Source organism: Colias eurytheme, chromosome 18 (genome assembly GCF_061535395.1).
Source record: "Colias eurytheme isolate Ceu_HAF_F1 chromosome 18, ilColEury1 Martin Lab GWU primary, whole genome shotgun sequence".
Lineage (NCBI taxonomy): Eukaryota > Metazoa > Arthropoda > Insecta > Lepidoptera > Pieridae > Colias > Colias eurytheme.
In genome coordinates, this window is record NC_142997.1 from 2,987,338 (window position 1) to 2,995,591 (window position 8,254).

General features: G+C 30.1%; 1 long non-coding RNA gene across 1 annotated transcript; it reads left to right on the plus strand.

Annotated features, from left to right (window-relative positions):
* Nucleotides 1-947: 947 nt before the first annotated feature.
* LOC149900507 (uncharacterized) lies at nucleotides 948-5,389 on the plus strand. Its single transcript, XR_016457748.1, has 2 exons — nucleotides 948-1,004; nucleotides 2,804-5,389. It is a non-coding gene; the product is annotated as an uncharacterized LOC149900507 (long non-coding RNA).
* Nucleotides 5,390-8,254: the final 2,865 nt, after the last annotated feature.

Here is an 8,254-nt window from a genome sequence, read left to right on the forward strand (position 1 = left end):
TAAAAGAAGAAGATGACCATTCTCGTAAAAATATTACAATTAACCTATGCAAGAATAAATAAGGCAAACATTGATTTAGCTATAATTAATACCTTTCACCCTGTTTTAGTAGCAACATTATCAATATTTGGTATCTATTAAAATCCTATATTTTAATTTATTACTGACTTTTAAATTGACTTTTGTACTACACTTTATAGGAATCACCTACCACATAGTTGATCACTGTAGCATTCCGAAACCGTGACTGTAACATACATTTCACACTTACAAAAATATTTGCTCTTCTATTTTCTTTCCAAACGAAGAATTTGAAATATACTGAATATTCAAAACTTTCTAGATACTAGGAAACATCCGATTATGAGACGGGATTGCAACCCGCGCTCTTTGCCTACCATGGCGTAGCCTTTGACCGTAGACCGTAGACCATAAAACATGATAGAATTACTCCTACTCTTTATAAGATTCTTTATCACCCCAAGATAATTTTTATATTCATAAAACTTTTCAATTGTGATAATTTTAATTTAATGCTATAAAACTAAAAATTATATTTCACGTCAAATAATATTTTTAATTTTCACATACCTACGGCTTTACTATCGCTAAACCATTAGGTAGTTCAAATACCTACCTGTAACATATTTTACTATTCATCTACCTACAAATTTAAATATCAGTAATCTATATGTTCTTACTAGTACATAACTATTAATCCCCTCGTATCGTAAATAGTAATAACAATTGCAATACCCGAATCAAAGGGTTCCGAGGTCATTTCTGCAGCAAGCTATGTGTTGTACATTATTTCAAAAACCTGTTTCTTTCTTTATAGTCTTTATATCTATTGCAATAAGGTCTAATATAAAATATGATTTTCAAGGTGATTGAAGGTAGGGATGATTTAAATAAGCGGTCGATAGGTTGCGAATTCATTCGAAGTTGTGATCTTGGAAGTGCTAAAATTGTTCAGTGATATGTAGTTCTGTGATTTTTATACTGTAAGTACTTTTGTGTGTGTATAATTTTATTTATTTAATTTTATTTATCGAAGAATTTTAGGTATATTACCTAGGTACTTAGATGAAAATTATAATGAAAATTGAATTGATTAAATAGGTAGGTAGTAAAGAAATAAAACATAGTGCATATTCAATTATTTTAAAGTTTGACTAGCATGAGCTTTGAATGCTGTCAGCATTTCGCTATAAATAAAAACTTATTGTAAAAAATACCAAAAAATGATTACGTATTGCACGCCTCATAAGCGAAGCGTTGAGGTGGGTACTACTGTCACTTCGCGCAAAACATCTGATTTTTCAAACTTAAAATGTCTTTATGTATCATACATTGCACTTGTAAGATAATACCCTACACACACATATTAAGAAAAAACACTATTTTTAACGTTCATGATATTTTTGATGTCATTTTTGTTATTTAAACGAGTTAAAAAACAGTTTAAAAAAGTTCTGTCTTGGACGTCCGTGTGTCTGTATGTGCGGATCCTTTTTCTTGTTAACACGATAGCGACCGAAATACTTTACTAATCGAGTCTTTTTTTTTCTCTTACGCTTGAGTATGCTCAGGAATAGAACCCTTTCATTTTTCAGGGTCTGATTCGATGTGGTTTAATTGTTATTAAATAAAAAAAAATAATAATTAATAAATATTTATTAAAAAAAAATTATGAGGCGTGCACTTTTGGATTTTCCAAATTATTTTTTTAAATATAAATAATATTGTTTAGCCAATAACATCGATAAGGCAGCAGACTAAAATTTATTTCACCTAAAACTTTGAAAATATAAATATAATACTTGGATACATACTTAATATTAAAAAAAAATATTTCAAAATAGCTATGTAAATAGAAATAGAATACTCTGATTACCTACCTAACTAACTTAAAATTAAAGTAAATTTAATAGGTATATCATATACCTATATAATTTTTACTTTAACATACATATTTCATTAGATGAAAAAAACTTAAATAAAATGTGGTTTTTGGTTAATTTTTAAATAAATGAGCTTAGGTAAATTATTATTTATATAGGTAGTTGTATGAAGGTTGTATCATGAATAAGTGCCTATAGCATAAATCGTTCAACTTCAATTGTGACAACCTGATTTATTAGAAATTAAAAGTATTTTTCATCTTCATCACATTACCAAGCTAGTTTTACGATAGTTTGTAAACATAACCTAACACGAAAAATTATAGTCTACTAGAAAAAAGCAGACTTCGAAAAACGAATTTTTAAAAATCTTTCGTTGTTTATTTCAACATGGCGACGCACCATGTGGTCAATGTGAGTACGCAAAATGACGACAGGCTCAGAAAACATTTGTTATTGTGTATCGAGTTTGTTTGCTTCTGTCGCGGTCCTTTATACGGGGTTTTACTTATTTATTAGTTACTAGCCGCCCTAGGGTACTTGCAATGTCAACAACAATCATTTAGGTATATCTTCTATCTATGATTATTTGTACAGACCATAGATTATAGAAGATTCTGTCAAATGTGCTTAGTGGTTATGCTATTAATTTTAAGCAATGTCTGTAACTTTATAACTACGACAAGGAATTCCCCTTAAAAAACTGTATGAAAACTATGGGTATGCTGTTAATTTTAATGAAAAAGTCTATGAAGTTATTAGTTACTACGACAAGGAATGACCCTTAAAAACAATATCGTAACCATAAAAAACGCACACTACAACTTGAAATATTCCCAAAAACAAACCGCTACAAATCTAAAAATAAACTATTATTTACACTCTTCTATTTGTTACAGGGCATGGCGGGAGAGCGTTTCATTGATGCGCCTCCATTACCTAAAAGAAATAAAAATTGGCGGTCGTTTCAAAAATGGAACAATCACCTCTAACTCGGCCACGGGCACAGATAAAAAGACAACTTCGATTCGATATTGGGAACGTATTGACGAGCTTCATCATTCAAACGTGGGAAAGTGAGGATTTTACAATGTACACAAAATAACGGATTTCTTTCGAAATGTGATTACAATTTGACATTTACATTATGAATAACAGACTACACTATGGTATCGATATATTCATTTTTTTTGCCAAAAAACAACATTCCTAAATTATTAATTTATTCAACTCTACATTTAAAGAAATTTAACTTGTTATGTCTTGTCACAAAATATTCCAAACTGAAAGTTTAATTGTTACGTCTGCAAAAATATCAGCCAAAAAGGAAAATGTAAAATACATAGATAATAAAAGACCGGTCCAGAATGTAACACGATAAAAAGGCCTTTAAATACGTGAACCACATTCAGGCGACTTCAACAAGAGTGAAAAAAACCAATGACAACGATTCAAAGTACCTAGTATCGATTCAGCTCTAAGTGTAGAGTATAAAACACATTTTCAAGTTTTTTGATCGCCATAATATTCAAATTTTATGTAACATGGCAACAATATTGTACACAATAAAAAGCTTTTCCATTTTTTTCAAAAGGAACCTGCCAGCACATCTTTACGTCTTTACAATCCAAAATAATAATTTTAAAAACTCAAAAAGATCCTTTAAAGATTCTGCTATAGGTACGTGAATATTATCTAGTATCTAAACTTTTTAAAGTTATATTCACAAAAGGTCTGGATGATATGTACCTATATTTAGAATAGTCAATAGATTTAAAATCAATACAAAATCAATAGTTCTGTATTCTATCTGTTAACTTTTGTATCAGCTGTCTTTACTTTGGTGATGGTCAAAGGCTTTCTGTTTACCTCAAATATTTAATCTGTGTTGAGTTACATTTGACATGTTGATGACAGCTGGTTTGAAATATTATCTGTATCTATTGTTGAATCATACTGATATTTCTGAAATGTTATCTCTGTTACTAAAACTGTTTCATTAGACCCTATTTTTGTATGATATCAATGCATGATCTCGCAATGTTAATGTCACACTACGTAACTTACGTCAATGTAAAAATGGCTCTTTTAAAATATTGTAAATTGAGTGAATTAAAAATGAATTCATGGCGCATAAACAATGTAGCACTTGCCAATTAAACCCAAAAGGAACAAAGCAGCCGCATACGTTTGTTCTAATATTTTAAAAAAATATTTTCCACGGCAGTTTAGTAATTACGCAAAAAACGTTGCAGCGAAACGCCGCCATCTTGAATTCGCGAGGCGTCACAAGCGACCTTTTTGTAAAAAAAGGCCTAAGTATAATACATACGTATTATGTGAGAGACAGCGGTGATTAAGTAGAGATGGGGTCTAAACGAAAATCCACCCTATTGTTCGCGAACAAAGCATCTTTTCGTCTGAATGAGTTTTTATTTTTTGTTTTCCGTTTTGGCGCGTAGGGATCGCCGAGGCACATTTAGCGGTCCCACCCTCGTAGGGATGAGATTTCTTATATGGCAATATATTATTAATATCTATGGGGTAAATTACAAAACTGCTTTTAGGATAAAATTGTTACGAAGTTGCAAATTGAATTTCATTTAACGTTTGTTTTTTAATGTTATAACTCAACATAAGTGAATTTTTATTTTTCATTATGCGATACTTTCTGTTCGATATCTTCAAAAACTTGTGAACTAACGTGGCTATTAATTGAATAAGTTTTAAGTTTATATATTCATATGATCATCTAGTTACATACCAAATCAACTTTTTATTAAATATCAGTTCTACCAATAACCATTATTACCTCCACTCCAAAGTTTTCTCTGTTTGTTTAAATTAAGTTTAGACTTTGTCTCTACATTGTTATATTTTTTATAATACATATATACGTCACCGAAGTTATACTTAGTAATTATATAAGATACTCGCGATTTCAAGACACGCTTATATTCTGATTTAATACTGGCAATAATTAAAAACAAAAAAAAAAAGCATCGAAACCTATTCCCGCGCTTTTATGCTTTCTTTTTTATCAAAGTTTAAAAAATGGCCAGGATACTTACAAACTAAAAATCAGTAAATTTTTTACATTTTTTTATTAATACCATTGGTGCATTATAAATGTATTTAAATAACAATATTTTAATATGGTAGAAGCATGTTTTAATTTTTATCCGTTTATGTCATCACACACAAATAATATTTTTAGCGCACCAACGGATCTATAGGCACGTATAAATTTGTATTCTATGTAAAAATAACAACGTTTCAACCAAAAAGCTACTGAAATTTTCTAAATTTATAATCTGTACGTACCTAAATTAAAGTTTTTGTATGAAATGTCGGTATTTCATCTACACATTTGTATTATGTTTGCTGATAGCTGCAGCAGAGGTTTACGATGCTACAATATTGGTCCCATTTAATTTTATATGTGCTGCTTTAAGAAATAAATTGTTATATGCATGAATATTTAATGTTTTATTTACTTAAAAATTCCTATGAAAAATGCACTCATTAGACTAAAAACACATCGTTACATAATCGTAAGAGATCCTTAAATATACTTAATTGAACTATATTTAATGATTAATAAATATTTTGGCTGCTATACACGGGTAGAGTAAACTGTAGAGTGAACTAGCATACTGTTCTACCAGCCCTCAGTACTCTACCAGTTTTAGTAGAAATTTTAGTACTCTACTCCTATCCAATGGTGTCTACATTAGTACCTATAGGCAGTAAGTAGGATAGTTAGTACTCTGCCGCTCTACTCTACCGTTTACTCTACAAGTGAAAAACAGCCATTTATTCTATTATCTCCCACCTGCTTTCTTCTATTTTAGACTTATTGTGATGAAGAGTACTTACTTTACTTATTTACCTATAATTGGAGGACGTACGTGATTGAAAATCTTTAATACGATTTTTAAATGTACAGTACAAGAGCATTGAAATGTGCAACAACCTAAATATTTAACTATAATGTTTATAAAAAAGCATTGATTTATTACATAAAAATAATTTCTCATAGTATGCCATTACCTATGTGTTCCATTTTGATGATACCTACGTACTTTATTTTTATAAGCGCCGATAAAAAGCTGCTCCTTATTAAAAGGATATTTATAATTTTGATTTTGTTAGTACATACTAAGAAAAAATTATTTATTTAAATAATAACATCATATTATTATGTAGAGCATTTATTTAAAACACAATCTTATTTAATAAACATAAGTAGGTATTAGAAATAACAATTATTTTCCAAGTAAAAATTTTGAATACAAAAGCAGGACATACTAGGTATATTATATAAACTCAATACACACTTTTCGTTGCCACAATACATTGCCACATTTTAATCGACAATTTACTTTGAATATTAAACCTTATTCTTTTGTGTTAGGGTTCAAAATCAAACAAAGCAATACTTATCTAGGAGGCTAGTCGAATGAGGGTGAACTATTCTATTGTCAGGGGTCCTATTATGAAATATATATTTTTTTTATTCCAATAGAGATTGGTGGAATTTTATTTGCTATTTAGTAGGTATATATGGGGTGCATATTTTTAGGAATAGATATGTAATTTTTGTATATTGATCTAGGCCATATTATATTTTGGTTTTAGGTAGGTAACGTCTATTATATTATTTCATAAAATTGCTATTTCTATTTACTTTTTTTAACGAGAAATTATTTGAGTATTTACCCCAATACCTAAACAATATTTATATCGCAACACATTTGGCGATTAATTTTTAATTTTTATTATATTATTAGAATTTTTTTTTCCTGTAAGGTCTTTAGTAGGTATAGGTGGTACATACATATAAGTGATTTAATATTATTCTGTTTTATCGTGTGTAAATTTTGTGGAATAAAAACTCTAGGTAGGTATACCTACCTTCTAAGTACTAACTTAATACTCTTCTTACAAACAAACTTTCCCTCTTCATGATACCTACTTGAAAAATAAAACTTAAGCAATAACGAAAGTAAATAATAAATAATTATTAGATACTAGCTGTTGCCCGCGACTTCGTCCGCGATTCGGTCGTTTTTCGTCATTCGTCGTTTAAAAAAAATACGTGACACTTTATTTTTGAATGTTCTTAATTGTCTCTTATAAAATTTAACTACATTAAAATTGAATACTCTGATAAGAAAATCTTAAAATCATCGAAAATCATAGACATCGAATATCTGAGGAAAACATGAATGAATGTGATTTAAATTCTACATTTCTTAGTAATTAAAATAATAATCTAAATTAAATGTAGATTAACAGTTTGAGCGCACCATTATAGAATATGTACCTAAGTAATAAATTACGTTAGTTTACATAGTAACTTTACTAAAAACACGATAACTTTCTTTCGCGCTCGGTACCACAAACTAAGCATGTTTGTGGTACGTGGCCCGCGTCACTTTACCCCCCACGAGTTCCCCTCCGTTGCTATGCGAAAATACATTCGTCGCCCTACTGTAGGAAAAATTGTAATACTGCGGCCTGGGCGTTATAACACGCTCAGGGAATTCCTGAGTGCTGATAGACTTCCGTCTATCGGCATTTATACCAATTTTATATTAATATCACCATCTTGAGGAAAAGCTTCTAATGTCGATTTAAAACGCATATATACGGATTAACCTGATGAATTAACATGTTCTAAAATTGTGAAATGAGTTCAGTTTTAAATTCGAGAAATATTGATTTCTTGTATTCGATTATTCGTCGTAGTCGAATACAAAATATATTTAAAGAAACTTAGGTTGGCCTTCAGGCAAAAGGGATCCTATCAAATGATAAACTTGACCTTGTATCTTAAAAGTAAGAATGAAAGGAGCATCTGATAATTGTTGAGCACCAAAGGATCATTTAAAACGCAATACTATAAGAGCTAATATTGTCTAAGAACTGTTTAGATTGCACATGTTCCTCTAAAACTTAAAAGTAGTGATTTCAAAGGTTCCGGCGTATCTTCAAACGAAAGCCGACTCCTTACTCCACTTTAAAGCATTACAAAAAGAACATACTACGTTAATATCGCCTATACAGAAGATGATCTGTAGGTAATCAATTGTGAGGTTATAAGCAAACCCACTTTTATATTTGTCGGACCACACCACCGAATTTGTAGATTGATCTTCTATGTTTACCTCTAAGTCATTAAGACTATGTCGAAATCTGTCTGCAGTAAGACGGGCCTCTCGCTATTCGTCCGTTTCAAGAGACCAATAGTTTCAATTCTTAATCTTTCATTAAACAAACTTATTAATCGTTCTTGTCTCAAATAATGGTAATATTCGCGTCCCTACTCTAGTCATTGCTTATGC